The following is a 26,240-nucleotide window of genomic DNA, read 5'->3' as shown; positions in this document are numbered from 1 at the left end:
ACAAACTACTCATCAACGTACTCCAAGAAAGGGTAGGAGCAGAAGGGGTGGTCTCACAATGGTTCACTTCAGGTCCGACCTACACCCTATAATCAGAGGTGTTCCTCAAGGTTCAGTTCTCTCACCAGTACTGTTCAACATTTACATGGAGCCACTCACCATCATCCTAAAAAAAACACAATATTCCCTTCCACCTCTATGCCGAGGACACCCAGATCTACCTCGAAACCTCCACCATAGTGGACATGCAAAGGCTCAATGACACCCTAATAGAAGTCCAAAAATGGCTGTCTCAAAACCATCTGAAACTCAACCAAGACAAAAAGGAAATCCTCCTCATAGCCAACAAAGAACAGACCCCCCGAACCACGGAATGGATAAAGTCTATTGATGCTCTCGACTGAACTCTCATCCCGGCAGATTCAGTGAAGTCATTAGGTATCACTCTAGACCCCAACCTTGACATGGTCAAACACATCAAGAACACCACGAGATGTTCCTTCTTCAACTTAAAACTACTAAACAAAATCAAACCCTTCATCCCCCCAAATGACCTTAAGCAAGTCACGCAATCCCTCTTGCTATCCAGATTAGACTACGGGATCGCCACCCTCACAGGCACGGCTAAATTACACCTTGCTCCTCTTAGATCAACCCTAAATGCAGCAGCCAGAACGGTGAAGGGAGTAATGATATACAAACACATCTCCCCCGCTCTAAAAGAGCTTAAGTGGCTCCCAATAGAAATGCGGGCTAACTTCAGAACTGCTTGTCTCACACACAAAGCTCTGCACACTGGTAAACCCTCCTATCTAGCCGCCAAACTCAACAAAGCGGGACAGACAAGAAACCTCAGAAGCACCAACACTCTGCTACTCATCCCCCCGAAAACCCGCAATTAAAAGACCTAATCTCGGTCCTTCTCAAGAAATGCACCCAGAATTTGGAATGTCATCCCTATATCAGGACTAAACCTTCCTTCAAAGAATTCAAAAGCCAGCTCAAAGTGCTCTTCCTCGATCGAGCCCTCACAAAGTGACATCGGACCTACAATAATACTCCGCCACCAATCAGAGGATTCAGTCACTACAAAAAGAACAACTCCTTACAGCATCTTCCTCTTGACCCGCACAGTACTCCCCCCTACTTTTACCACGAACATTACTACTCTGCATCTGAATGCTACATGACTTATACCGATCAATGACCCACCTTTGAACACTGTGTTTACTGTGCCACTCTTTGTATACCTGACTGTCATTGACAAATGTTGTAAAGTGCTCCGATACCTTCGGATCTGGCTAGCGCTATATAAAACTCCAAAATAAATAAATAAATCCTCTCTAGCCTTTTTCTTTTTTCTAAAAGCTGCACCACTTTCTTTTATTCGCTTCGTCTTAATTAAGCTTGAAAGAATAATGTTAGCTTGTAGTCTGCTCCGTTTAAACTGCAATAAAATACAGCGAGCTATGAAGGGCATGTGACTCCTACACCTTGTAACCCTCTCTGTCTTGTTATCTGACACATCCGGTACATTGATTACCATACAGAGGGGGGCTTCACATCCCAGCTGTCAGAGTGTGGCGACTCGCCGGGGAGGTACATTTTGTGAGAAATGCAGTGCTTGCGGGCATAGATATAATTTAGCTCCTGCTGGCCCTCCACAGCGGAGGGCCACGGCAATCATTCATGGTGTTTGGAAATGTAGCCCACTTTGTGAATGTATTTTAAAGTCAATAACTCATATTAAACCTTAAATAAACATGTGTGTCTATTGGTTGAATTATATAACGTAATAAGCTTTAACTGCCCAGTGAAATGCCAAACAAATACTGAAGATTGTGATGTTTTGCTCTTTCTGGCCACACCTCTTACTCCACCCACTTACCAAATCCACAGGCAATTCCCGCCCTCTCATTCTCCGCCCACGTTTCCCTTACATTTCCCCCCCCACTTCAGCCACTGGTTAGAAATGACTTGCCTCAATGAAAATCTCTACATGAAAGAGTCACAATATATGAAGAAGAAAAAATCTGAGATCTTGTCATTCTTTCATACACATTGACTTCTATGACCAAAAGAAATTGTCAGAGCCACCGTTCAACTAACCTCTCGCCTTAGATAAAAATACACTTCAAAGTCCAAAAGGATGTGTGAATTAATTTTGCATTAACTACTGCTCAGGATGATGTACAGATGCCCATTCGGTTCCTACTCAGGGTTTTAGACTGTCTGTTACATTAGTAGATGTGCCAGTAAAAGTCTAGGTAAGTTTCTATTTGTGAATTGCCAGGACTCGAACTGAAACAAGCGAGGGGGGGCTTTTTTTATCTTCATCTCCAGCTGGACCAACGATAAAGGCCAAGTTAAGGGGCCATTAGACCTCCTTTTGATCGAGTGGCCTGGAACCTCACACTTAATGTAAATACAACGGAGGGAAACAAAAGCACACAGCTTGCTATCTCTTCACAGGTACTTAAGAGAGGCATGCTTTTGACTTTGTTAGGTCCCTTTATGTAAGTGCATGAACTGCAAGTGTCTCAGATATGTTGGTCTGTCCCAGTATTTACACACAATTTAAATAGCACTATTTTACTTTCTTTTATAACGCTTCACATCCCAATGCAGGGTGTCAGAGTGATTTACATAACATACAGATTGAAAATAAATCATGCAAGCGTGTAAATCAGTGTACAAGATGTGTTGCATGAGTCAGAGGGTTAACCTCTTCAGCGCGGCGCGGATTTCCGCGCCACGCTGAAGATTCCGTGCGCGGGCGGGGCCATGACGGAACGGTTCCGTCATGAGCACAGCTCAACCGACGTGCATGACGGAACCGTTCCGTCATGCGCGTCGAAGGGGTTAAAAGGTGTAACAGTCACATATCCTACATAGCTCCCTGTGCTATATTAAAACGCTTACTGTTTATGAACTCCAAGTAACAAAAGGATCTGTGTTCAAAGCAGTAACCCACTTACCTAGCTACATTAAAAAAAGAAATCTGTCATCTGCATATTACATGATGTGCTTTGCAGGCACATTAACCTTCTATACTACTTTGAGTCACATCTGGGACTACAAAAAACAGAAATTTCTCCAAGAAATACTTTAACCTCCATGGTTATCTCACCAATTATTACTCCCTGATAGTTACTGGGCAACTCTGCAGCAGATGTCTTAACCCTGTAATAATATTGGAAAATGCAGACATTGTAACCAATTAAGCATAAAAGATCTGGGGGGAGGAGCCAAGATGGCGACCGGGACGGCAGCGTAGACTCCCGGCTCCGTGAACCTCCGCACCCCGCACGGATATCCTGCCTGAGATCCTCAACTTGTGCTACGTGGTCGTGTTTCTGAAGGAGAGGGGCTCCCGACTGTGTGACTCCGAGGTTTCTAGCCGTGCTATCGCCGGAGAAAACTGCATCTGAACTTTGCGGCCTGTGCGGCCCTGGAGCCGGGACATCGAGTGGACGCCGTGGCCGGGTGGCAGTGCGACAACAGCGGCCGGTGGTGACTGGGTGGAGTCGGCCCACCGAAGCGGTGTTAAACTCGGCCTACATTTCGGCGTGGTCACTTCTACTGCCCAGTGTAGCTGACCGAGTGCATGACCGGGGGTGCAAATCTTAGATCCTCCGGTGACTGCCCCTGCCTTGCTGGTGAGCTGCCCGGCCGCCGTCCGTATCCTGCCCCGATCATTGCGGGCCGCCCCCGGATTTCTACGGGAGCTGGTCCGTGGTGGGGACGACTGTTGCCCGTGACCACGGATAGTTTTTTGCCTGCCCCCGGAACCCGGTCACCCGCGACGTGGACATCGCGACGCTTGTCCCGGGGTCCCGGCCCCGGTGAGGGTCGGGCATACTTGGCGGCCATCTTGGGTCGATGAAGCCTACCATCCTGTCCGCTGGGCCGCAGCGGGCCTGTGAGCGTACGATTCTTGGGAGTGTGGCGGCGAGATCACAGAGAGCTGAGCTGGGGTACGGCGACCTCCTCGAGGCTCTTGGTACTCTTCACTCCTCCTTGGTTCATGGTTTCGTGATCTTGGGGAGTAAGCTCGATGGTGTGGCGTCGGAGTTGGGGCAGTGGCGGCCCGCCTGTCCGCACGAACACAGAGTCTACCCACACTGCGCGCAGGAGGACGCTGTGGCGGCCCCCCCTGAGGTTAGTACACGACTGGACGCCCCGGCCAGTATGCTACAGTGTGTTCGACCTTCTGAGGGCCTGATCTGTCCCGGAGGCGTTGGACCTGAGTGGGATGTGGTGGCCTCATCCCGTGCATGCCCTCCTGCGACCCAGAGACAACTCCAGCAACTAATGTCTGTTTTGGCTGCTTCTGCCTTCCTGAGCCTTGCGTGCAGTGCAGACCCTAGGGCAGCACTGGGAAGCCTGTTTCCTCACGCGGCGGACTGTGTTGATGCTCAGAGACTTCCACCCCACCTGTGTGCGTCGCTTCTCTGTCGTTGTTGGACATTCCTCTGCCTAGGAACATTGGGTATGGTGCTGGGTCGAGGGGTTGGCATGGGCAGAATTCCACAGAGTGGTCAGGGATGAGGCTGGCCCCTCGGGGGTGGTCGCCTAGTGGACGGGCGGGCTTGGGGTGGTGTGCTCTCCTGACATGGCTACTGGCACAATAGGTGCATAATGCTCCCCATCGTGGTTTGAGAAGATTGTTTTTGTGCTGTTCCTTGTTCACTTTAGGGGAACCTTACCGTGCGGGAGGGAGAAGCCGGGGGTCTGTTATGAAGGCCCTCCTCCAGTTTATAAATGCTTTCTCAACCCCCCCGTCTGGTGGGGGTCCTTTCCTACTTCTTTTTCCCTATTCTCCTACATTTCGGGTCTGGTTCCAGGGCGACAGGCACACTGCTGGGGGGGGGGGGCCGTACTCATCTGCAGAGGTGCAGGGTGGGGGGAGGGGACTCTGTATTCCTTCATCTTTTTTCCATGGCCTCCTTTTTCTTCTCTGATTCTTTTTGTCTTTCTTTTTCTGGGATCAGCGTGATACACCTCCTTTTGCTATGCCTTGTTGCCGTTCCATGTGTTCACAACTTCCGGAGTGTTCTTGGGGAGTTCTGGCGGGGGACTGCGCGCGCAGCTGTAGACTATGTTTTTCTCCATCCTGATGTTCTTGTGTTTGCGCCATTGACCGAATAGATTGCTGTAAATCGCTAACGTTCATTACTCTGCATATCCGTGATCGTTGTTTTAAAATTGCTTGTCACCTGATCCTTCTGCCTTGTTTCATCATAAAATGAAAACCTCTTTCTCCTGGTGCCCTACTTACGCTGTCCATAGTATAAGCAGTACGATTTTGCTCCCCGAAGTGCTGCCTGTATTTATACTTGTCGTTCTTGCTCTGATTGCTTAGCGGCCGGCCCTGGGGTGTTGTAGGCCCATACTTGTTCTTCTTGAACTGTCAATAAAGGTTTTCAAAAAAAAAAAAAAAAAAAAGCATAAAAGATCTACTGGCATGCTTCTCCTTGTTGACAATTTCTTTGTGGCAGGATTTTAAAAAGCAATTAAAATTAGTGGAGGCCCGGATTTTGCATCGGGATTGCACCACTTTTTTTAGCACAAACCCAAAGCAAAATCTAATTTGTTAAATCACATAATGGGCCTAAATGCACTCATGATATACCTAATAAAACAAATGTGTGAGATCATAATAGCTGACTGGCAGGCATTAAATTGCCAAACAAGCACACAAGAGGCCACGAGAGCCTGCTATTGAAAAGCAACAAATCAAGAAGATGTCAGGAGATTAATAAATAGGTCTTTCACAGTGATACTCGCACTACCTAAATCTGCGGGTCCAGAACAGCTCTGCCTGGTATTGTGCGCATTCTTACTCGCACAAGAAACACATCGTCCTATAATAAAATATGAGAGACAATGGAGATGGGAAGAGAACAAAGAGAAAGAGAGGAGTGCAGGGGTACTAGGGGGGAAGAGTGGGTGTCTAGAAAACAACGAATGTGAGAAAATAAAAGGTGGAAGCGAGAGGTAAACAGGAAAGAGGATAAAAGTTGCATAGCGTGAGGAAATTGGAATTAATAGAAATGAGAAAATTAGACTCGTAAAATGCATTTGAGAAATGAGCAAGAAGAGATTTAGAGTTGGACTTAATGGTGAATGGAGTGGAGCACTGTGAAGCATGAAGGTGACAGAAGAAGATAGGTAGATGAGCATCTGAGCTGTAACCGAGTGAAATTCTCTGAGAGAATGAAAGAGTGAGGTGTAGGACACACCGGAATGGGAAACTGGTGCAAAGGGGAAGATTTTAAGGTGAAAGGAAAATCAAAAAGATAGATGTGAGGGAAATAGTGGTGAATGTAAGATAAAAACAGAGTCAAAAGAGGCTTGGAATTATGTGAAAAGACAAATGGAACACTAGGTAAGAGGTGAAGGTCAAAGAAAGACAATGAATTGTTGAGAGGAGAAACTGTATAGAAATAAAAGAGGGTTGGGTTAGGGTACAATAGATGCAAGTTCAGGAGGAGACTGTAAAGAAACGAAAATAAGGACCTTCAAATGGCTTAAAGGCTCCCTAGTCTTAGTTCAACATCATGAAGCAGGGATTATCGTAATTCTCCGGATAAAAGCCTTTGTTATCACGTTCTTGGTGAACTGCATTTAGCACAGAATGTACCTATTACAAAGAAGCAAAGCTGAGGGGTGCATCATGAAGTCCCACTGCCCTAGCTCTGCAATACAATACAATACAGGCTGTGGTGCGTGCGCAGCAGGCAGCATTTGCGCTTGCACTTGAAACGGGGGCCGCGTGGCACTGGTGGCCCGTTGCGGCGGCCTTTATAATTTATTTGGGGACACTGACACTACTGAAGTGACTGACAGTAGTGTCAGTGAGTGTCCCCAAATAAATTATAAAGGCCACCGCCATGGGCCAGTGCTACGCGGCCGCCCTCTCCCCCCACCCCCCAAATAGTGCCCCCTGGGTCAGACCGCCCCCACCTAGCTACGCCGCTGAAGGAAAAGCAGAAGGAAACCCAAAACTTGCATCAGTTCTACCTACCCTGTCCGTGACATCTCACTCATAACATCACAGCTTGTGCAGGACCCTTGTCCCCTATCTGCCCCATCCATGACATCTCACTTATGACAGCACAGCTGGTGCAGGACCCCTGTCCTCTGGTCATATTCAAGCCACCTACCCAATCACGTGCCCAGCTTCTGCAGCACTAAAACCTACTCCTCTAGGCATAAGCTGCAATTGTAGAGAACTGGTTTTAGGGTAAGCTGATCTAGTTACATTTACAAGATCTCACTAGAAAAGTCACCCTGACCATCTCCCTTGGACAAGAAGGCGGAGGACACTTACATTTCATTAGAGACGATTTGTCTGCTCTCCAGGATTTGGACCGCCAAACTACTTGTGATTTTTCACTCTCTTTTCCTTTTCTTTCGACATGAACAATGGGGTGTGGTTCAAACCCACGATGACAAGAACCCCCCTCCCCCCCTGCCTCTCACAACCTTACCTGGGTCCTGCGGCACCCACCGGGGCTGCCCCCATCCTTGGTTTAAGTGTCTGCAACCCCTCTTTAGAATCCACCTCTCTCCGTGACTCAGCATCACTCTGTGAATGAGTTCTTGTTCCACAACACAGGACCTTCCTCATCTCCCTCACAGATGTCAGTTATAAAGTGCGCTGTGCCGAATGCTGAGTCATCCTTTCCTACCTCAGAAAAAGGTGAACTTTATTCTTGTCATGCTACGGCTGCCCCTCACACCCAACCACGCTAGCAGGTTGAGGAAAATGTACCCTTGGTACATCACTATGAAATAAACCGAGTACCACATGTCATTTACTGCTCCTAGAAAAGGTAAGAGGGTAGTATAAAGCAGCACATGAAAGTGTCCCAGAGAGATTTCTTCTAGCTAATTGCTCCCAAGAGGTATTAGTTACCGTGGCTTGTCTCTGTCTCGTTTTAGGACTCGTGTGCAACGGAGGGAGGACTAAAGCCATTGAGAAGCCTTGACTTGCCCTCCTTCCATTGCCCATAAATGTTGCTGTCCTGTGATGTTTATCTGCCATGCGATACTGAATAGACAAGTGCCCACTTCTAGGAATGCCCATCCAAACTCATGGGGGTATATTTAAGAGTGTCCAGACCATCTTTAACTTCACTGCCTAAATCTTGCTCTTTAAAATAAGTTCGGACCCCCACTTCTTTTTATAGGACTTGTGAACTGCCACTCACCAAAAATCCTTTCCTCCCCTCTGAAACCCGTTTAAACTCCCTCTTACCTCACTCAGCCTCCAGTACTCCACAGTGCTGGCAGCCAGGGTCTTTATGTAGGGGTTGGTTCACTTCTGCTGCAGCAGCAAATCGCCCAGCTCTGCCACTGCTCCACACTTGACTCCTCACGAGAGCGCGTAGCGGTGGAGCGCGTAGCTCGTCACTGCTACGTTCTCAGCGCGAGGGCTGGCCAAAAATCATGCCCAGGGCCTTCAATTGCATCGCTCGCGCGCTACAAGATTGTCGGCCCTAGGACAGACCCACAGACAACCACAAACGCGGTACGTGGTGCACCGCACCACCACTAAGCTAGGTGGTGGTGCGTGCGCTGCAGCAAGCATTTGCATTTTGCAAGCAGGTGCATTTGCACTTCAAACGGAGGCCGTGCGGCACTGGCCTGTTGTGGCAGCCTTTATAATTTATTTGGGCACACTGACTGACAGTAGTGTCAGTCAGTGTCCCCAAATAAATTATTAAGGCCGCCGCCATGGGCCAGTGCCGCGCGGCCGCCGCCCTCAAAATAGTGCTGCCTGGGGCGTACCGTCCCCACTCCCCCCCCCACCCCACCCCCTAGCTACGCCGCTGCTTAAAACCCTCCACTGGCTACCTCTGCACAAGAGAATTCTCTTCAAGATACTCCTAATCACCTTTGGAGCAGCATCAAATCTAGGCCCAACGTATCTCTCAGTCAGATTTACCCACTACACTACGGCCAAGACTCTCAGATTGTCATCGGCTAACTTCCTCAAACCCCCTTGCTTCAGATATAAAATCAAGGGAGGAAAAACTGTAGCGGCATTAAGAACCAAAGCTTGGAATCTCATGCCAACACACCTAAGGCTGATTGAAACAGAAATGCAGTTCAGGAAGGCCCTGAAGACCTGGATATTCGCATATTCAGATCAATTCTGCCTATTTCTCATATAGGGTTCCCTCAAGTCTACCTTAACTTCTGTCCGCGCAGCGCCAGGATGCTCCTTCCGGAGTGACAGCCCGTGCTTTATAAATACCCCAACTCAACTCAACTCAAATCAAATCCACTCATAACTATCAAGCTTTAATCTGTCATCAACGCTCACTTGATTGTTTCACTTTGGCACCTATAATGAATAGGCCCTCCCAGTAGAATTTAGAGGACCCCTTGCAAGGATTTCAGGGCATATCGCAAAGAAACCATAAATTAATTAAACTCATAAGACTTGTAAGAGGATTTGACGAGAGTTGTGGCAAGCTGCTGGGAAAGGGTTTGAGACAATAGATTGGGGGAACATGAAGTAGTTGGGTGCCTAGGTTTTTCGTTTTGGAACTTTTTTTAGGTCTCGCCTGACCCAGCGCATGCGCTGTTCTGGCGAGACTTTTAATGTGTGGGTTTTCAAAGTGCTGCCACAGGCTTTTGGTGGCCTAGCGCTTGCGTTCACGCAAGCGTGCACGCACAAAGCCGCCATCTGTCTTTGATCACGATCGCAATCACTTTCCCGGGCCGCGTGGCCGTGTCACTTTCACGGCCGCGCGGCCAATGCTTATTTATTAGGTGTTTAGATGTTGACTCTGTCCTGAGAGTGACCTAGAAGCGGTCTTGTTTGCAGGTTCACTGGCTCGCTTTATATTTTTATAATGACACTGTCTGACCCCCACATGGGGTACTTTGGCTTAATGGGCTTTACTGGCTGTGAGTGGAATACTTTGTTGGCATAGAGCTTCTTGGGACGTAGTGGCAGGGAGGCCAACATTAACTCTCATTCGCAGTCACTATAGACGGCGCAGTCAGCGCTCTAGTATCTAAAAGCATAGGTTTATTTCACGTCCCGGATTATTTCCGGTTCACACGCGATCCGGGATCTTTGTTTACATGAGACGTGTACTATGCATGCATTATGTACGGCACAGTTAGCGCACTAGTGGGAAAGAGCACGAGGTGTATATAACGGGGGCAGCGTGTCCGGGTTACTTCCGATTTGGACACAATCCTGAAAAGTCATTGTGCTGAAGGAGCGTACTCGCTTAGGTAAGTGTTACTAGACCCCCAGATGTAGGTTGCTTTGTTTAGCCACTGTTGGTGGGTTGAGCTTCAGAATACTTGGTTGACAGTATATTAATCCGTCTCATTATATTTACAGGATTATTTTATTGTCATTTGGGGCCATACTCGATTGACTACCTCTTTACTGTAGAGAATTTGTTGTACCTTATACAAGGTAAAGTACTTCGATAGTGCATAACAGTGTGATGTTGCAATACAGAGAGAGTTCCTATTCTTTGGTGAGAAGTTATTGATTACACATATACTTTAAGGTTAACAGCAGTCCGGGTGACAAACCACTACTGAATAGCTGTTTAAGTGCACACCATAATGCTGGGACTAACTCTCACTTTGATTAGTCCAGGTTATGTTCACTATGATTCGCTCCCCGTCATGCATTATATACTGCACGGGCGGTTAGCACCCGACGGGTAGTATTACCCTTCACTTTCTCCTCCTGGTTACGGGAGGCTGTTGGATTGGGCACATGAGTTGGGTTTCCACTTTTGGTGAAAAGTGTTTCACCACTACTACTTGTCATGTTGACACATTGTTTATCATATTGTCCTTATCCCTAAAGAAGTCGCGGGGTTCGCCCCGAACGACGAAACACGTGTTGGCTGGACATTCGTTGGTTTAAAGAAAATACAAAAAAAGAACACAAGAACTTGTATCTGTTATTTATGATACCACCTGTACTCAACGTCCATTTGACTGTTAGACTTGCGCTTGGGCATGGGATACGACTCACCTTAAAAACACAGTAGACGGCAACAGGGTTGCTGCACTACTTCTCTTGGACCTCTCAGCTGCCTTCCACACAGTTGACCATGACATTCTAACCCAAAGACTCTATGAAGCTGGCATAGAGTGGACTGCCCTCAACTGGATCACATCGTACCTTCAAAACAGAATAAATGTAATCCATTCTCCACCTTTCTCATCCAAACCATACTTCACGAAAGTAGGGGTTCCTCAAGGCTCTATTATCTCACCAATGCTTTTCAACATCTACATGAAGCAATTTCGGGCAATCAAATTCCAGCTCACATGCTATAACTATGCAGATGATACTCAAATACTCCTTAAACTGGAAAGTCCCAAAGACATTGGAGATTCACACATCTTCAGTTGCCTCAGAGCCGTTGATCAGTGGAAAACATAGAGCCATCTCAAATTGAATGCTTCCAAAATGGTAAAACTTGCATGTGGTGACTGGAAAAATGATGACCCACTTTGCGCCTGGCCTGACGATCTGGGACAACCTCCTAAAATATCTAAGGCATTAAGAAACCTTGGAATTACCATGGCCGTCAATTTATCAATGAATGCCCAAATGGGCAAATTAGCAAGATCAAGCTTCATTATTATGAAAACTCTGCGACGCATCTTCCCCCACCTGGGATGCTTTCCAGACATGTGATTTCCCCACAAGGTCCAAGCCACTATCTCTCTCGTACTGTCTAAACTGGATTACCCCAATGGCATCTACCATGGATCATCTTTATCAACTAAGAAAAGATTACAACGGATCCAGAACAATGCTGCCAGACTTCCCCTCCATGAAAAGCCAAAAGCCCACATCTCCCCTGCCTTGAGGGCCATACATTGGTCACCGGTTGCCATAAGATCCACAGTCAAGCTGCTTTGTATCACCCTCAAAGGAATACATGGAACAGGACCACTTTTCATCAGGAATAAACTCACCTGATACATTCAACACAGGACCCTTCACTCCAGATTGGCATCTCACCTCAAAATCCCATCATAAAAGAAAACAAGTATTGGCATAGCCAATAGGTCTTGCCTTTGGGACCTTATAAATGTTTAGCCATGCAACTGTTGATGTTGTTGCACCAAGGATATTGTGCTGCATAACTAAATACTTGTAAGGTCCAAAAAGCAAGACCTATTGGCTATGCCAATGCTTGTTTTTTAAGGCTCAGAAGTCTGATTTCCAGGCATTGTAGCGACGTCCCAGTCTAGGTTCAGAGGTCGGCCACTGACTGTTTACTGGAGGAGCACTGGGGCAAAGGTATAAAAAGGAAAAGAAGTCCTTAAGACAACAACCTTAATAAGGGGCGGCGCTGGTGAGCGTGGTGCGAGTTTAGGGTTCCCCTCCAATGGGTTAAACCCAGGAGTCGCGGAAACGGCTACCAAATATCCCAGCATAACCCCTTTGGACACACAGTCGCAAACAGTGTTAAATTGCAAAGTGAACTCAGAAGTAACTGAATTACCATATAATAAACTCCATCAAACACTTGTGAACAATTGCAGGAAGAACAATGAGAACGCACAGCTCTCTCCTGTTGCAGGATCCATTAAGAAAAAAGAAAATTCAAACCTTCAAAAACAATACAAAGAAAGTGAACACCTGCACCACAAGCAATGTAACACTTGCACAAAGCAGGGCTCCATCAACTCCGAAATGTCCTAGGAGACTTGATGCTTTCAATGTGTCGCATTTCAGCAATATTCAAATAACACAAAAGCAACGAAGCGCTTTAACTCAAAGCCATACTGAGGATATCCAAAACGACTTCAGGGATGACAAATAATAATAGCGCCCTCACATTCTCCAAAAGCCATGGATATTAAAAAGAAGGGGACGAGCCCCCGGTGGCAGCTGAAGATCATTTGGTCTGACAGGAAATAGAATTGAGGTCCAAGAGTGACCGAGAACCAACCACGATGAACAAACAGTAACACAATAGTACCCTTTGTCACCAATCATAAAGATCAATAACCAATTAAGGAAAGGCTAAGAAGCCAGTTTTTAGATCCCCAGAGGCCTGAATGTAGGAACACACTCTTTGTCTACTGTTACAACCAATTGCCACTTCTTCAAGTTCTGTGAAAGCGGGGCGGATGGGATCCAATGAGAACAATTTGGAAACACAAACATTTTTTTCTTTGAATCCTCCAAAAATTACCAACTCGGAAAAAATGCAAAGATCCTTTATTAAAGCAGGAACAGAGTGAACTGAAATCGCAACCCCCACAGCTCAAGCGGATCTGTGCATTGTCCCAGAAATCTCAAAACAGATCACCAACCAAGCCAATCCCCCATCTTTTTGGCGGGAATTAATTGAAAAGGTGATGCTGGAGAATGAGAAAGCGGCCATTATGCATGTAGACAAAATAGATGTTTAAATTTCGGTGCTGCAAAGGTAGCAACTCACACAATGGGCATGGTTTCTAAACTAGACAAGATGAACTATCTAATAACAAAAGCTCAACTAGTGGCCAAGGAAACTGAAACGCCTTGTTACGGTCTTCACTTAATAGAAAAGCTGGCCACCTTTCCAGGGATAATGACATCTTTAATACAGGACCTAAAAAGTACGATGACAGATCCATTATCCCTCTCAAAACAAGTTAAACAAAACCAGAATTTAGTCACATTGTCCAACCGTATTCAACATATGGAGGCAATTGAGAATAAGATTGAGAGTAAGATCGCTATGGAAACATCTAAGAAGTTGGCAGAGTTACCAATCCAACCAAGTACAAACGATATACAAGTCAGAACACCCCCAGCTCCTACACTCTCAAGGAAATATAAAAAACGCCTCAAGAAATTGAATAAGAAAAAAAAATTCTGCCGTCCACAGCACAAGGATTCTATTCTGTTTTAAAAATCAATAGGACACGAGGAACACCCACCGGACAGTAGATCATAAAGAGGAGGGCAGTAGTACCGAACATGGAGAGATCAAAGCCAACTATTAAAAAAGAAAAGGAGGGGGGCGTGGCCTGAGGAGTCCGGATGGCGGACGCACTCTATAAGTGCTCCGGACCCCCTCCATCATCCGCCTTGCATCCGCCCGTTATAAGCTGCCACTCACCTCCTCTGACTACCTGCGAGGATTCCCCTCACCGTCTGCTCTCTTTCAATCCCCTTGTCGGACAGATCAGCGTCCCCGCCATTGCGGGCCGCCGTCTTCTCCCGCCAGCCCAGAGTCATCAAAATGCCTTCTTCGTGACCCGGTCCCCCTGGCCGTCCTGGTGGTCGTGCCTGCTTGCCCCCATCTACACGTCAGCGCAGCGGATGCCTCCTGAGGCGAGGGCTCTCCAGTGGACATCCCGGTGCGGGGTGCGGGGTGCAGCAGCTTCAGGGAGCGGCCCGGCTCTCAGGTGACCGAGGCCCGGCCGCTGCTTCTGGAGGCCCGTGTCTGAGCCCCGCTAGGGCGGGACTGCGGCCATGGGTGCACCGCTGAGCCTCAGCTGCCAATATCGGGCAGCGTGCAGGGAGTGGTGCTCTCCCCGGATTGTCCTTGGCTCCTCCTCTCCGGCCCGGCGCTGTCTGGTGGGCCGGTGGGAGTGAGGCCTTCCCTGACTGCCGTCTGTGGCCCGAGTGCCGTCCAGCGCTGCATCCCTGAGGCCTGCTGTAATGAACTCCACTACTCAAAGGTCATAACACCTGCTGGGGTTGAGATCATCCTCTCACCAGCCTGCTCCGGCCCTCCGCGCCTGACCGGCTGGGGCACCTGAGCCTCAAGGGGGACAGCGGGCCTTGAGGCGCTGGTGAGTGGGGCCGGGGATCGGTCACTGTGTCGGGTGGCGGGCGGCGTGGGGACGTTGGCACTCCCGCGCCCCCCCCTCCACGCCCTAATTCTATTCCGGGGTTGGTGGATCGGGGTGTGTTCGCTCTGGCTGTCTAACCCTACCTCCCTGGCACTATCGACCCGGCGTTGAGGCGGCGACCTCCTCTCTGTTGCCAGGCCTTTGGGGGCGCTGTGTTCCTGGTGGTGGTCCTGAGCCCTGGGCTGTCGGGGATTGGCCACTGTGTCAGGTGGCGATCGGAGTAGGGGCATCGCTGCTCCCGACCCCCCTTCTTCGCACCACACTTTGCCTCTGAGGGCACCTCCTGTGCGTGCCGGTCTGTGGGGTGTGCTGAGCCTGCCTCGCCTTCCCTCACCCGGCTTGCTTCAACCCCCCTGACCGCATTAAACTGGTGCCGAGGCGGCGGTCTCCCCTTGTTGCTGGGCCGGCTGGCCCCGGGGGCGCCTGGACTCCCTAGTGGCCTTGGGCGCTTGTCTGCTGGGGCTGGGGTTCGGCCACCGTGTCGAGTGGCGTGGTGGTGGTGATGCCCCCCCTTCCTTCCTGCTGTCTCTTCCTCCTCCCAGCGCTGCAGTCTCCTTTGAGGCACTTCTCCGCGCTGCGGTGGTGTTGGCCCTTCTGGCCTGAGTCGAGGTCCTCCCTGCCCTCTGGCGTCTCCCTGCTCTCCAGTCTGCCCCGGGTCGTGGCCCTGGACGGTGGCGGATTCGGGCCTTCTTTGGGGGCGCCCGGACCTGAATATCGGCGGTCTGGGTGCTGGCCTCCGTTCGCCGCTGGATCCCTGGTCGTGTCTCATTCCCTGGTCCGCAACGACGACTCTCTCCCCCGTTGAGGATGGGTAGAGTCCGCACCACTGCGTCCTCCACTCCCGCTGGCGGAGGCCTGTCAACCATCCTGCAGGCCTCCCAGGCCTCCGTTGAAAGCAAAATTGGCGAGGTGCGGGTCGATGTGCCCTCATCCGTCAGGACCTCCGCAACGCCACGGCCCGACTTATGGAGGCGGAGGCGGAGTCGCGCATTTCCACAACAGAGGACGACATATGTCAACTCAAGACCCAGGTGGCTCAGCTCCAGAACCGGACTTCTGAACTCCACCGCAGGGCCGAGGACGCCGAAAATCGGTCACGGAGGAACAACCTGCGCCTTGTTGGATTTCCTGGGGGGGCCGAGCAGGGACGGGCAGACACATTTATGGAGACCTGGGTGCGATCCTGGATGCCCAAGGAACTCCTCTCCCCTTGGTATGCAGTTGAGCGTGCCCACCGCTCTCTGGCTCCCCGTCCTCCACCCGGGGCCCCGCCGCGGCCCATCATCAAGAGGATCTTCAATTTTCGTGACAGAGACGCTATCCTCAAGGCGGCGAGGTCGCAGGGTCCACTGACCTTTCAAAACAACAAAATCATGGTGTTTCCAGACTACACCAGGGAGGTGCAGGCCCAACGGCGTACCTACGATGATGTTAAACAGAAACTTCATGGCCAGGGCTTCCGGTATGGCCTCCTCTTCCCGGCCCACCTCCGGGTCATCTTTTAGGACAAGACCCTTTTCTTCGATACCCCCCAGGAGGCCTGGATCTGGCTCACGGAGGAGCGCCCTCTTTGTGCTTACCCTGCCTCCCCTTCAGGCCACAGCGGCACGCTCCCACCCCTGCTTCCTAAACCCCAGAGACGTTGCGCTCGCTCTCGCAGGAAGAATGAACGGCGAGGGGGGGCCTCGCTGTCTACGGTGGCGATGTCTCAGAAATCCCCTTCCCCTGAGCCTCCTCAAATCCCAGGACCTCCTAGCCTGCCCGGATCCTTGGTGGACTTGGGCCAGGTCCCGGACCTGTCCGCAACGCTGCGGCCCTTCGTGTCCGACTTGGACCTTTCCCGAAGCCCCGTGCTTCATGGATCCGCAGAAGAGGATGCTATCTGACTCCTGAGGCCCAGCGGAATGGGGTCCATCTCTGCTCTCTATTGTTACTTGCAGCTGTTAACCTTGATGCATCTGTATGTATGGGGGGGTCCACCTCCGCCAGGACTCTGCTTGACTTACTGGTTGTTGGGTACCTTGAGTAATGTGTGTTCGCTTTAGGGGGCCTTCATTGCCACGCTCGCGTCCTGTTAAGCGTTTTAGTTTAACTCCTTGACTTTATGTGTTGTTGTTTTAGGTGTTTTTTCAGGGCGACAGATGCTTCATGTTTGGAAGTGTAGGGTGGGGGGAGTTGGGGGGCGAGGGAGGGTGGGTAGACCGTTGTCTCTCGAAGTTTTATTGTTGGACCGCTTACGAGCCGCTGTTCCTTGTTTTTCTCGGTAGCCTTTTCTGCACACACGCCACCGCCACTGCCACGTGCCTTATTAAACCACACGGACTTCACTCTCATGCCCCGCTTGGAACAAAGAGGAGGGGGTGTGGGGGGGTGGGTGGGGGGACGCCATGTTGTCTCCTGCATGTTTATTGTTTTCGGCCGCCTACGAGCCGCTATCTCTTGTGCTTCATTCCACCTCCCCATACACCCAGAACTCCAGCAAGGGTATGGGCCTTGACAAGCCGTACGGATTTCCTCTCCACATTCCAGTCAGGGATTGCCATCTCCCTTGGGGCTCGGGTGCCCCCTGCATGGTCCCTTACATATACTGTCCGTTCCAATTTTGTCTGCCATGGGTAGACCCCTCCACATCCTGTCCTGGAACGTCAATGGCCTTCTAGATCGCATTAAGCGCACTGCCGTCCTCCATAGCGCCCAGAGCCAGGCCCCGGATATCCTCTTCTTGCAGGAGACACACTTGATGGGCACCCACTGCACCTTCCGCGCCCGCTATGGGTTTGACAGGGTCTGGCACTCGGGCTTCTCACAGGGGGTGGCCATATTGATTCAGAGAGGCCTGCCCTTTTCCCTGACGTGGGCAGAGACGGACACACAAGGCTGTTACGTGGCCCTGACCGGCAGCATCAAGGGGCATCTTATTATTCTCCTGAGTGTATATGTTCTTCCCGCCACACTGCCCTCGACACCTCATGAGCGTCTTCTCCTACTTCCCGCCGGGGCTGGCGATCATCGGGGCCGTTTTTAACGCAGTTATGCATCCACCGCGCGACACGTCTGGCGCTCCCTCTGTGTCCCGTATAGCCTCCGCTAAGCGACTGTCTGATTGGTCCTCAGCTCTGGGTCTCTGCGACGCTTGGAGGAAGTGGAATCCCCGCCGGGTCCAATACACCAACACTGCGGCGGCCCACCACACCCACTCCCACATCGACCTGTTCCTGGTGCCGGCCACCGATTGCCAATTGGTGTCGGGGGCTGATATTTTACCCCGGGGTATCTCGGATCACTCCCCCGTCTCCCTCCGACTCGGGACTCAGCCCGGGGGTGTCCGGACGACTTGGCGTATGAACGTTTGGTTCTTGCAGGTTGAGGACTTTGTTGAATCCCTTGAACGGGAGCTGTGGCAATACTTCATGATCAACACGGGATCGGTCGCCTCGCTGGCCACGTTGTGGGAGGCTGGCAAGGCCTCTATGAGGGGAGTGGCTAGAGGCCTGGTTCATGCAAGATGCGCTGCCCAGGACGCCCACCTTGCACAGCTGGAGGACCGCGCTGCACTGTTGGAGGAGGCCCAGGCAACCGCCGACAATCCTGACTCCGCCCGGCAACTTGCTCTCCTCCGCGAGGAAATTTGTCAGGTTTCCTTGGACTCTGCTAAAATGCTTTGGCGTTACTCGGTGGCCCGCATGTACGGCTGGGGTGACAAAAACAGCAAATTACTCCACAACTTAATCTTGTACGCCAAGGCGGACCTCGTCATCCCGGAGGTTTGCGACGCAACCGGATGTCAGCACTCCACCTCGCGGGCCATTGCCCAAGTCTTCGCAGGATACTATGCCAGGCCTCCCGCGGACTCTTTGGCTGCGGTGCTGTCAGAGACCGGGACCCAGCTGCCCCATCTCCTCCGGGTTGTTTCCGAGGCCCTGGAGCTCCCCCTTTCCCCGGAGGAGATACAAGGGGCCATTTCGCTCAACTCGGGCAGGATGCCTGGCCCGCAAGAATACTATGCAACCTACAGCGAGCTGCTGGTCCCGTACCAGGTGGCCCTGTTTCAACACATGGTGGACGCGGGGTCTTTTCCTCCTGAGACAGACGTGGCCACCATTGTGGTCCTCCCAAAGACACTGCCGCCCTCCCTTACCTGTGTGGATTACCGCCCCATTTCCCTCATCAACACCGAGGTGAAACTTTTTGCTACGGTGCTGGCCCAGCAGATCTGGCCCCACTTACACCTCTTGGTCCACCCGGACCAGCGGGGTTATATGCCTGCCCGAGGTACCCGGTACTGTATACGTCGCCTCCATCTCACCCTTGCGCACCGCCACCGCCTTCCCCTGTACCTGGCACTGCTTCTCATCGCCTTTGAAAAAGCGTTTGACACGGTTGCTTGGGGTTATTTGGAGGACGTGTTGGAGCGGATGGGGTTCGGCCCTCCGTTCCGGCGCCTCATCCGGGTCCTCTACTCCAGTCCTTTGGCGAGGGTTTTGATCAACGGGGTGCTCTCGGAGAAATTTTCCATCTGGAGGGGCACTCGCCAGGGCTGCCCACTCTCGCCGCTCTTGTTTGCGCTGGCAATGGAGCCCTTGGCCTCTCTTATATGCCAGGACTCTGGCATCCGCGGGTGGGCTTGGAATCCATTTCGAGTCGACAAGATCGCCCTTTATGCAGACGACGTCCTCCTTTATCTGGCGAATCCGCGTTGTCTGGTGGTCCTCTCCGCCTTTGAACGGGTCTCGGGCCTGTGGCTTAATCCGACGAAGTCCACCCTGGTGCCTCTCCATCCATCGCGGGACTGCTGCGATGAACATTCCTCTGCATCGGCTGTCCTTCAAATATCTGGGTGTGTGGATCGCCCTACTCCCAGAACTCGAATGGGCCCTGAATATTACGCCCTTGGTTAACAAGACAAGAGCAGACCTTCGGAAGTGGCAGTCCCACCCTCTCAACCCCCTTGGCAGGAGTGCCATCTTTAAAAGGATGGTCCTCCCCCGTTTTTTGTATATCCTACAAAATGTCTCCCTTCATCCCGGGAGTTGGTTCCGTGACCTTGATGGTATTCTCACCCGGTTTCTTTGGGGAGGTGGGAGGCTGCGGATGTACCTGGCACATTGCCGCATACCTCCCTATGACGGGGGCATGGGAGTCACCACCCTCCACCTTTACTATCTGGTCACAAGACTCATCATGGTCCACGACTGGTTCGCGGGCGGCTGGTCCGACCAGGCGTACCAGGTGGATCTCCATTCAATGGACTTCCCGCAACTCCAGGCTTATTTATATGGAGCCCCATACCCCAGGATCTCCCTCCAGTCACCAGGACAATTTTCTTGGCTTGGCGCACGGCGCTGCGCCACACGAAGTGGGACCGGAAACTCACTAAACAGACGCCCCTGTGGTGTGTTGATTGGCTGCGTGAGACCTCGTCTCTCTGACTCCCACCACTGGGACGTCATCGGGATCTCACTTCTTGGGGATGTCTGGGTGGGGGACCACATCAGATCTTTTGCGGACCTGCAGCAGCGCTACTCCCTCCATCCTTCTCAATTCTACAAATACTTACAACTTAGACATGCGCTCCGCGTCCACATTCCATCTCCCACCTCTTTCCCGGAATTCAGTCCTCTTGAGGCCCAGGCGATGATAGGGAATTTGGGCAGGGGGGGGTGTCGCGGATCTACCGCTCTTCGGTGAATAATGGCCCGCATCTCTGGACTCGCTGCGTGCCCACTGGGAGGGATGGCTGGGCCCCTTGGAGGACGTGGATTGGAGGGATGCACTCATGGCCCCCAAAACACTGACGACCTCCTCCAAGCTGAGGTTAGTTCAACTTTATTATTTGCACGTGGCGTACCTCACCCCTGCGCATCTTTACAGCGCCCGATTGCAGTCTTCCCTGAGCTGCGCGCACTGCGATCATGCTCCTGCAGACTTCTACCACATGGTTTGGCGGTGTCCAGGCCTGGCGACCTTCTGGGCGGGGGTGGAGTTGGAACTCACATTGACCCGGGATGGACGGTCCCACATGATCCAGTGCGCTTGCTCCTGGGGGTATTCGATGGCCTTGTTTGTCTGCTTGGGAACCATCGTTTCCTCAGCATGGCGGTGGCGGTGGCAAAGCGGGATATTACGGCACTCTGGTCCCAAGCCCAACCTCCTAACGTAAGGAAATGGAAACGAGGGGTTGACTGGTGTGGGACTCAAGAGGAATCCCTCTTTGAAGCCCGGGGGTGTTCCGAACTTTTTCAGAAGGTGTGGGGCAAATGGTTCAATCAATTCCCCTAAGGGGGATGTGGGTGTGTGGGTTTCTTGCCACTTACGGATACTGTTATATCCTGCAGTATGTCCTATGCAGTTATGTCTCCACCTATGTGGCTTTAAACAATTGTCTTAAAGTGCTTGATTTTGAAACCAGTATTTTGTTTTGGTGTGATTCAAATCTAATAAACTGGATTAGCAAAAAAGAATAAAAAAAGAAAAGGAGCACGAAAACATTGTGCTACTACCAACTCAACAATTTTAAGTTGCACTTGTAGACTGACCGAGGTAAAAAAAAGCTGATGCGCAAGAACTGGAGAGCTATCCACCATGAGTCTCTGAATCCACGCAAATTGAGAAAGCAGAAAGGACCATCAATAACACGAGTTACAAAAAGCAGCCCCTCCCTCCCTCCAGAATTTAAGCACTCTCAAAAGATCAAGCCCGTGGGAGGATAATAATCCTACAAAAATGGAGTCAAAAGCTCCTGTTTGCCAATAGCTAGAGCAAGCAGGCTTCCATTTGCTATATTCCATCCCCCATCCAAATGGAATACAATTGCAGCATCAGATATTAACAGCGACTCAACGAGAGCTGGTCCAGTAACAGAATCCTTGAATTTGCACACAAAGGCATTGCAATCACAAAGCATTTTTATGCCCCATTTCAACTCTTCGTTCGACAATGAATATATGAGGCCCATCTTATTTGTTACTCAGTATATACTTTAAGAGGCCGTGTAAATAGGGGAAATCTGTTACTGCTTTTTGAACCCTCCCAGGCCTGGAGAAGATATCCACAGCTGACAGATTCAGTAGCATTTAGACCAGGCCAAAATCACGAAGTGAATGAATGGGCAAAGATAGTCCTTAGGAGCAGAGAAATAAACCAAAAATATTGTCGCATTAAGTAACCCTAGAGGGTTGGCGCATTCAAGTACTTGATCCTCCCTCCATCCACAAAATATCCTGACCTAAAGTGTTTTCTCAAATGGTCCAAAGGAAATTAGTGAATCATTTGGTAACTGAAAGTTGGTTAGAGAAAGGTCCATTCTTAAAAATGCCAGAAAAGCAGAGCTCCTAGGTAATCCCTTTCATGAGATTTCGATCTCTAGAAGATTCACCAGTGAATCATTGCAAGCCTGTCTAGAAGCCAGACCAAACAATCACAAAGGAATTCTTCAAACAGATACACATCAGCATCCCTAAAATCAAGGCCCTCGGGCATCCTCGATTGTCAAAATTTAAATTGGACACGGGACTCTGTGTGCTCTTGGAACATCAGAGCACTTAACATATTTTGTAGTTACCCCAACACTATGCTCAGTGCACCATGTCTGGTAAAGGCAGCCGCAACAGAAATTTTCTTTTGGCAGGCAGCCAATCAGAGTGCAGCACATCTGCAAATTCGCTGCTTGGTTCACGAAACCGCAATGCATAAGTAGAGGAAAGAGCTCATAGTAAATCTTATTTTTAGAAACGTTTAGTGCAGATTTTTGGAACGGTACTAAAGGTATTAAGAAAACAGGTTGTCTTTTCAATGGAAAGTCTAACAAGCATGAAAATAGAGAGGTTACTGTTGTTTTTGTAATGTACATATCTATCCAGCATAAAAGCAAAGGTTAAAGTGACATAGTTAGGAATGGTACTAAGATCTTAGCTTAAGTTAAAATAAACAGAAATTCACAGGAAAAAAACAAATGTTAAAGTGGCATTATTGTTTGGGGGTTGAAATGAGATAAGATGCAGGCACGGACGGAAGTATTTCAGGTGAGCAGGCCAGGCGAGGACCTTGGATGTTACGCCCTCGCTTGCCACCTGCCTTATTGGTGCCCTCCTCACACACCCTCAGCTCTGCCATCATATGCGCATCCCTTGTGTTTTACTCCCATGTGCGCATTCTTTGTGAGTTGGCCCTCAGTCGGGCATCCTTCCTGTATTGCCCCCAATTTTAAAGCCTCCAAGCCCCTCCGTACGGGCCCAGAACCCCTTTGTTTTCCCCCCTCTGGCCTATAGTCTTTTAAGCTTTCGTGGGATCTCGTGAAATTTCAGCCGCGTCACGTGACTGGAGGCCATTTTCTTGAGGCAGGGATAAATATCACCCCTGACCACATGCAAACGCTTGGCTTCATCAGTTTGGAAAGAAGAGGACTTGCTACTTACCAGAGTCAACGCGTCTCCCAGAAATCTTAGTTCCAGCTTCGATTCCGGTTCCTGCTGCCCCAGCGTTCACGCCTGAGGATCTTTGGCTTACCCAACCATCGTTCCTTCACACAAGCAAGCAAGAAAGAATGACAGTTACTCCAGCAACAATATCTGCATGGTCAGTGCTCAAAAGAATTTATTTTGACGTGCAGGCAAACAAGGTCCTTTCTCTGCCCACGAGGCAGGAGTGAAGCCTCAGACCTTTCATATAATTCGAGTTGTAGAACTAAAAGCTTTTAGAATTCCTCACCAGGTTGTAACTAGAAACAATTTGGAACTTAGTCGCCGCAGGATCACAAGTGTTATTCCTAACCAACAAACATTGTTGCAAATTGATAAACACTGTTGCAAATCGATAAACATTGGTGCTAAAATAGTGATACATTAACAATCTGAGAGGCATTGATAAACCAAGAAAATTGTTATTTTATTGACTTTGATACAAAGACGTAGAGACTGGAGAAGTCTTAGTGTTAGAAATGGGATTTCTGGTTGGCTGAGACGTGCGCCAAAGCCAGGCAGAAATCACCACTCCAGTCAGGGCAAGGAAGGCACACGCCAAAGATAACCCCTGCTCACCCCCTTGGTAGCTTGGCACGAGCAGTCAGACTTATCCCGGAGGCAATGTGTATAGCATTTGCGCGCGCACACAGCAACAACATCCCAGGCACACCACAAAAGGAACTCCACACAAGGTTATATATAAAAATAGCCTTTGTATTATCATAACACATTAGAATAGTAAGCAGATATTATACATAGTGCCACCTGGCACTGGGTCATATCTACAAGGGATTATTTACACATGACAGGGCCACCTGGACCACTGTCAGAACCATCTCAAAGTGAACTTAGTAAATGTAGAACTTATCATAAACATAGAACACAACCAGTAACTACTGGTTACCACTGTACTTAGCATCAGCCTGTAACAAACTACATTAGGCTCAGTATCACATCAGGCGCACATTACATTCTGCGTCAACCTCACCATCATAAACACATGAGGCCATCCTCTCACAAGTCTAAACGCATTAGACCCTGACCTCCTAAGTATAACTACATTAGGGAATAAATCTCACTAGCATAAACCATAATATGAGAACCAACCTCATAATCATAAATCACATTCAGAGGTATCAACACAGGTGCGTAAATCATTCTACAAGAATCACATTTCCTAGCACCCAAAATACTGTTAGCACATAAATCACATTAGTGCCTGGCGCCCTATAAATCTAACCGTCCCCCGTGCCAACTGGCTATCCAAAGAGGGGGCTCAAATGCCCTATGGTCCACAAAGTCAGAGCTGCTGCCTAGGCAGCGAAAGTCAAGGGTGCGCTACTGCGCAAAACCTAAACGTTGCAGCTGGCACTAAGTGCTGCGCAGCTGTGTAGGAAAGGATGGGGGCGAAGGAGTGCGTCTCACTCCGGGATTCAACATGTCCCCTAAAATGAAAGACCTAAACGGTGCAGCTGCCCACTACTTGCTGGGCAGCTGTAAAAGTTAAAATGCGGCATGGGCTCTCCCTGATCCTTGAAATCAAATGTGCCCAGCGTTAGAGCCACCTGGCTCTGAGAATAAACATGCCAAACGTTGGAGCCATCTAGGCTCTGAGAATAAACCTGTCCCCAAAACGTGGCAGCTGCCCTCTAGCAAGCGGGGCAGCTGTGAAGGGAGATCGGGGCCTTGAACTACGGTGCCCTCTGACCCCCTTCGGGGCTAGTAATTAATTATGCCCCCATCGTTGGAGCCACGGAGGCTCTGGGCCACACATGGCCCATGTTGGAGCCTCCGGGGGCTCTGGCAACCACTACGTCCCCTAAACAATAAAAGCATGGGCCCCTCTGGGCCCGGGTAAACAGGTATCCCAACAACGGTGGAGCGGCCCGCTCTCCTGGCGGGACCGCTCGGAATCTGTGCCTCGACCGGCACCACCCCGCCCCCTTGAGCCCTCACTCACCGGCTCTGAGGGCAGCTTCTTCTTCTCCGGTCTCCGCTCTTCTCAAGTGCGGCGGGGGCAGGCACCGATAATGTGCCTCGAGCCCCCTTCGCTTTTAATCTCCATGGGCTGCGGGGCTCTTCCTCCGCTATGGGAGCCCCGCCGACACACCGAAGCACTTCCCCATCTGCTGGGACCATTCTCCTTGGGACCAAGCGGAAGTGGAGACCTCGATGCTCCGAGACGTGAGCATGCTCCGCTCCCCGTCCCACTTCCGGGTCACTCGTGGCAGTGGCAGCCCGCTCCTGCGAGCAGCTTAGAAATGTGGGGTGGGCTCCCGCAATGGAATACACAACTGCAGCAATGCCGGGTGGGCTCCGGCTCTGCGAAATCAGAGCGATGTGGCGGCAACTGCGGGGTGGGCACCCGCCAGTTAAAATAAAGATACTGGCGGGGTGGGCACCCGCCCTCTAAATAAAGAATGAAGCAGCGTGGGCACCCGCGAGGCTCCCAAAGAATGCAGGGTGGGCACCCACCATTTTCAGCATCGATGGGGGAATCCCTACGCCGGGGGATTCGCTCTCTGAAGGCTGCAGTGCAGCGCTGCGCAGCCCCCAGGCTCTCCTCCTTTAGGTGGAAAATAAGTTAAAGCGCTTCTAGGGCGCAGAAAGGCTGAAAGTCTCTGTAAAGTCCTGGGCATCAGAAATGGAGCAAAACAGCTCCCAGCAAAGGAAGGTCCTCCAGGCATCCAGGGGCAGGACAGGGCCCAGGGAGGCAAGACTTCTCCCTGGGCCCCAGCAGCAGCACGCCCCTGGTAGTTTCAAGTCCAAAAACATTTACTTGGGGTCACAGCCCCTTATTTATACACCTAAATCCTTTGTGTAAAACTGTAGGGCGAGGGGAGAACCAGATACAACTGGTTCTGGAGCACTTTGCTTTGCTCAGCTCCGTTCCCCTCTCTATTCACAGGACAG

The 26,240-nt window shown here is 50.5% G+C and overlaps 1 protein-coding gene across 3 annotated transcripts in view; it reads right to left on the bottom strand.

The window, feature by feature from the left end:
• ECT2L (epithelial cell transforming 2 like) overlaps positions 1 to 26,240 on the bottom strand; it is a 445,514-nt gene that overhangs the window by 390,036 nt on the left and 29,238 nt on the right. For 2 of the 3 annotated variants that reach the window (XM_085612467.1, XM_085612469.1), the window contains exon 2: positions 23,283 to 23,386. The exons of the other annotated variant lie outside the window; for it this stretch is intronic. The gene's annotated coding sequence lies outside the window, so the exon portion shown is untranslated. The remainder of the gene's footprint in view (positions 1 to 23,282; positions 23,387 to 26,240) is intronic. 3 annotated transcript variants of the gene reach the window in all.

The sequence above is a fragment of the Triturus cristatus genome, chromosome 6 (assembly GCF_964204655.1).
Source record: "Triturus cristatus chromosome 6, aTriCri1.1, whole genome shotgun sequence".
Classification (NCBI taxonomy): Eukaryota; Metazoa; Chordata; class Amphibia; order Caudata; family Salamandridae; genus Triturus; species Triturus cristatus.
The sequence above is the reverse complement of the archived record's forward strand: the minus strand, read 5'-3'. Positions and strand labels throughout refer to the sequence as shown.